We start from the raw sequence: 6,138 nt of genomic DNA, 5'->3' as shown, positions 1-6,138 counted from the left end.
ATGGGGATTTAAAAGGATATCCCAACCTATTGCGGCAGTGCCTCCAGCACCCCACCGGCTCTCCGATCCGTTGGCGTGCAGAAGGGAAAAGATACGGCTGGCTTCCCCGGAGCCATTATAGATCTCATGGTCAACGCGGTTTGTACGGCGCTAGAATCACTGGACGGCATTGGTAATTTAATCCTAGGGTGATATAACCCATTGCAATGGAACCTCCACCATATCAACACATACCATGGTTCCATTGCCCACCACATAGTCATATTCATAATTGTAAAATAATACTTTGCTTTTCAATGCATGAGTGATAAGTATAGTAATTTGCATATAGTTTGATACAAATAATCAAATGACATGAGCAAGCGATGAACTTGCCTTTCTTGACTGCAAGATTATGCAGGCAAAAGCTTCGATACGTGAGAAGTCCAAATGCTGAAATACCATCATCGTCCGGTAAGGACAATGTTTAAAGAACTGGCAATAATGCTATAATGCATAGTATGAGATGCAATTGTCCCGAGCGTAACCTAACCTCGATGATTTAGGATATATGAGTTATAAAGATTTCTTTAGGGTTGGTTGCACTTTTAGAATGGTTCTCAAACAAGGTTCTTATTAGGGTTTGGTTATATTAGCATCATAATCAAGTGATATAAGACATCATAACAAGCACACACATAAAGAATAGTGGTGGAACAATATGTAAAGAACAGTGGTCAATTTTAAGTTCTACAAGACATGGTTGATGATTATTTATCTTATACTTCAAAAGAATAACTTTTGAAGAACATGTTGATTTAGAAATAGTAAGTACTTTAAATAGGAATTAGGGCTTCTATGGTTTGATTAATATTTGTACTTCAAAAGAATAACTTTTGAAGAACAGGTTAAATAAGAATATGAACTACTATACATAGGAGCTATGGCTTTCTAGGGTTTACTATTGGATGCATTTAGTTCTCTAATAGGAACTAGTTGGGTTCTTAAATAGAATTGGTCTATATGTAACAAGTATTAGCAGGTTTATTACTATGGTTGATTATGGTTATCATATCAAAGAATGATGGTCAAGGTGTTGCTATGAGTTAGGGTTTACTATGACTTCACAATTGCTTTACTAAGTAATCTCTAATGGTTTCTAAATTAAGTGAATTATCATTCCTAAGTAAGGTTTAGTTGGATAGGAGCATATGATGAGAATTACTACACAAGATTGGTATTAGGGTTCATCATTATGGTTCAACTAGGTTTGATGATTGAAGTTGATCCTAATGGTGTGATACTAAGTATGATAATCAGTGGTGCTAATATATTAACAAGCTAGGGTTTATACCTAGGTGATACTAATTGGATCATATAGATGTTAATTAAGAATAGGAACATGAAATGATAATTTCATGTGACTTGGTTTTATGATAGTAGATCATAAGCATGCATTCATTTGTTTCTTAGTAGGGTTTTATAGGTATAGGTGAAGCTTATATGATCACATGGGCTAAACCCCTAGGGTTTTAGAATTGAAACAATTAATGATGAACACATAAAATAATGGGTTCAAGGTCTTACTTATATTAGAACTAGGGTTTCTAAATTATGGTACAATTCTTAAAATGATAATTGACAATAGAGATGTGGTCACTAATTATTTTGAAATAAATTAATAATGGTCTTAGCATTTTATTAATTTTCACAAGAATTAATAATTAGGGTAACTCCTATTTAGGTTTAATTAAAAACTAGGGTTTAACAATTGTTATTAGGTTTTGAAATATGTAACTTGTTAACTAAAGATGTTCAAGTAAACAAGTTTTGAATTACCAAAATGATATTAGTTCATAGCATTTTCTTGTTTGATTATTATTTAAGAAAATAAGAAATAGTGATTTGCAAATTAGGTTTATGAATTATCACTAATATTTAAGTGGATGCAATTATGATAAATAAAATTAATCTTAACATTTTACTTAGTTACTGAATAGTTAAGATTTAATTTTGGAACTTCACTAATTATTGAATTCAAATTGTATTTTAAATAAATGAAAAGGCATAATTAATGAAGTTAAAAATAAATGGATTTTTATTTTGACACACATTTTTGTTTTATATTTTATTTGGATAGAGTTTATTTTTGTGAGCATTTTGATATATTATTTATATTTTTCTGAGTTGAAATGAAATTTTTATGATTTTGCAAAGTTTCGGTGATTTTCTCGGAATTTGAAATAAAGCAAAAAGGCTAAACATACCGATTCACTTCTACCCGCGAGACCGACATGTGGGGTCGTTGATCGGGTCAGCTGCCACGATGGCAACGACCGATCAACCACGACCGGTGGCCCCACCCGACACGTTGGCGTTGCCGGCGGCTAAACGCCGGCGACCAATTCACGGCGGCGCTACGCTACGGGGCCTCCCGGGACGCGCGACTAGGGTTTTCTGACTCTCCTCGACATACTGAGACTGATGGTGGTGTTGGTTTCGTAAGGGAATCACCGGAGCTACGCCGGCGACCATGTCCCGCGGCGGTGCTCTCCGGCGAAGATGCAAATCTAGGCTACAGAGGGTTCTAGGAAGCGAAAGTAGATTCTATCGATGCGCAAGCTCACCGTGAACTTGCTGGTGTGGTCGGCGACGACGATGACCGCCGGAGGCGACGGCGATTGATGCTTTCCCGGCGAACCCGAGAGAAAGGGAACGGCGAAATTCTTCCTCAACTTGGCTTCCCTCGATGCTAGACTCCTCCAGGATGCTCTACGCGGCCAGGCGCTTCCAACGAGCCACTTGGTAGACGCCGGGGTGGTCTCCATCGACGGCTAGCCGGAGAACTGGCCGGCCATGGCGGGGTTCCAGTGAGATGTAGAGAGGGCTAGAGAGCGAATTGAAGGGCGGCGAAGAACAAGGACTATACGGTGATGATCTCCACCTATTTATAGGCCGAGGGAAGCCCTGTGGCCTCAACACGGTGACGGCCATGGTCGGAGAGGTGGCGGTCTCTGGAAGCTTCTAGCTGGCAAGGATGTTCTCGTCCGCGGATAAGCTCGGACGCGATTCGAGTTGGGCGCGGTTCTGAGAGGTCTGGCAACGTCCGGGGCGTGCTTATCGACGAGGAGGTCGTGGCCTACTGGCTCCGCCGCGCGCTGTCGAGCTCGGAGACGACGACGGCGAAGTCATTTCTCCACGCACGATTCTTAAAGCAAGCGAAACGGTATTTGGACATGGGCTGGACTGCTCATGGGCCTTGGCATGGGCTGCTGCTGGGTTGGCTTCGGGCTGCTGCGGTCCAGGTAAGGTAAGTCCTCTCTCTCTTCTCTTTTCTATTTATTTTCTGTTTTATTTTCTGTTTTATTTTCTGATTTGAATTGCTAGTTGAATTCAAATTTGAATTTGTTCTATTTTGCAGGTTCTAAAATATTTGATTGTCAATATAACTTGATGATAATGCCTACTGCATAGTCTTGTTGTTTAAACAAATATTTAGTTAGGATTTAATTGATATCTTGTGAGGCTTGAGTAAAGTATAAATGGTTTAGTTATTTATTTCAATTCCCTTTTTAATTTAGGAACCAAATCCATTTAAATGGTTTGAAATTTAGAACATGTGAATGGTAAAAATATTATTAGGTTAAACTAGTGTGCTTAACAATATTGATTATTCATATCTATTTTAATTATGGTTGAAGTTTCAATTAAATGGTGTTGTGAATAAAATGAGTTTATGATTTCATGTGGGTTCTTAGGGTTTAAGAAGATGATTGAATAACTCTATAATTACTAATCTTTCTTAGCAACTTCTAACTTGGATTATACTGGTGATCCATGATACATAAGTTATGGCATATCATTTTATGTAGATTGGTTCCATATGACAAGGTTTATGGTTTTGGGAATACTTCACTAATTGAAGTATTAAATAGGCATGAAGCATAGCAGGGTTATAATTATAATCCAAAGGGATACTTGGGTTGGTATTTAAATGTGGTCTAGGGTTTTAGTAGTGATCACCAATGTGATACACCACTAGGTTTAGGGTGTGAGCAATAGTTAGGTTATGTTTAATTGACTAGGATTAGAATATGAGCATAAGCTAGGTTATGCTAAATTGGCTAGGGTTACTCCTCCATACAAGGCATGAGGCTTGGTCTGGGGTTAACTACTAGTGATATACTTATTATTTTATGTGGTAGATGATATCTATTAATCATATGGTTTAACTTATAATCTAAATCTACAAGGTATAATCATGCATTAGACAAGATCCATTCATTCCTCACTAATCCCTCTTTAATATTCCTCTCATCACACTCATCCTAGACTCTTAGGGTTTATAATTAATACCAAGTTGTGATGATTATGGTTAGTATTATAACTTCTCTCACTTCTCAATATCTTGGAGTATTCTAAGATCCTACTCAAGAGATGATGATATGATCCTCTAAATAGATGGTTTGCCTAGGAATTCTACCTTGGTCTCTTCCGTAGCTTGTTCTTCAGGAAATCTGATAAACCTGCATCTTGTGGTATGCCTCCACCTCCTAGCTTCTTCATCTTGATCCTAGCTAATTCACATGGAGTGGCTCTATGTGTTTGTTCCCATGTATCATGGTACTTGATGAGCAAATGGATGAAGGGATGTGGCTCTATTTATAGGCTTGGGCAAGCTCTAGTATCATGACACATAGGTGGTGACTCTTGTGTTGGTTTGATGATTAAGGTGCTTGGTGTCATGCCCTCATCCATAGCAATCCTTTGAGCATGAGGTGGCAAAGCTTGGGATGCAAGTCATGTAGATATTTTCATCCTATGTGGCAAGATCATTATCCTCTCATATGATTTATTTTTGGATAGCCAAGTGGCATTTGCTACTAAATATCTTGTGGATGGTTTTATTATTGTGGATGAGTCATCATACCATCTTTGATTGTATTTACATTATAATTAATATTGGTCAAAAGGTTAAGGTTGAAGGTTTTTCCTCAATTTTGGATAGTTGGGTTTGATTTCACCAAGGCATGATCATATGAGTTTCAAAATACTCATGATTAGTTTTATTCAAATAGTTTGAACTATAATTTGTAATGTAAATGGATTTAGTTTTATGATATTCCATGTATTTAATAAGTTATGATTTAAATAAGAATGTATGACTTTTATGCACTTTAGACCCTGTGGTTTACCTTATTTATAAGTGAATTAAATTACACACAAAGGTAGTTGCTAACTTTTAAGTGTTGTGTAATAGTTCTAGTTCCTTTTTGATCCAACCTATGGATCAAATTATGTCTACCCAAAATAAGGGTTTAGCAAAGATCACAGTGAAATTTATAGCGCTTGACTTGATGATCTACTTCAATTCCAGCAAGTCAAGTGAAACTTCAGTTACTGTGGTAAGTTTTATTTGAAAGCGCGAAAATCCCCCGGATTTTCTATGCATGAATGCAATGCACACTTTGGTGTTCTCTCATTTTGTTGCCTCTAAACCTGGGATATTACAAATAGTCTGCACACCAGACGGAATTACAAAGAGGACAGGGGTAGATCCAGATCTGGTGGAGGCGGAGCCCGGGGGTGGTGGTGGGGGCGGGGCCGGCTCGGCGGCGGACGACGCCATAAGGTAGATGGGCAGGATGGCGTGGCGGCGGAGGGGCGGTGTGTGAGCTCCTCCAGTCTCGGACGGAGGGGAAAGCTTTGGGTCAGCTCTTCCAGTCAATAGTCAACACATTTCGAAAGCAATGGTCAAGTCAAAACCACCGCGGCTCCCTAGTCGTCACCGGTAACGGAAGGCCTCTGAACAGACGGCAACCCTCCCGTCCGAGCCTCTGAAAGGGGTTTCAAACTAGAGGGAGGGGAAAACTGAGGAAAAGTTAAGAGGCTGGGGAAAACTGAGTACAACTAACGAACCAGGGGCACGAAACTAGAAATCCCTTTACAATAATGTTGATCAAGGTTATGTTGGTAGCATGTCACTTCAGAAATTATTTGTTGTTATCGTTTACCTACTCGAGGGCGAGTAGGAACTAAGCTTGGGGATGCTTGATACGTCTCAAACGTATCCATAATTTCTATGTTCCATGCTTGTTTTATGACAATACTTACATGTTTTGTTCACACTTTATATCGTTTTGATGCATTTTCCGGAAC

The sequence above is a fragment of the Lolium rigidum genome, chromosome 7, assembly GCF_022539505.1.
Source record: "Lolium rigidum isolate FL_2022 chromosome 7, APGP_CSIRO_Lrig_0.1, whole genome shotgun sequence".
Taxonomy (NCBI): Eukaryota; Viridiplantae; Streptophyta; class Magnoliopsida; order Poales; family Poaceae; genus Lolium; species Lolium rigidum.
This window is presented reverse-complemented; position numbering follows the sequence as displayed.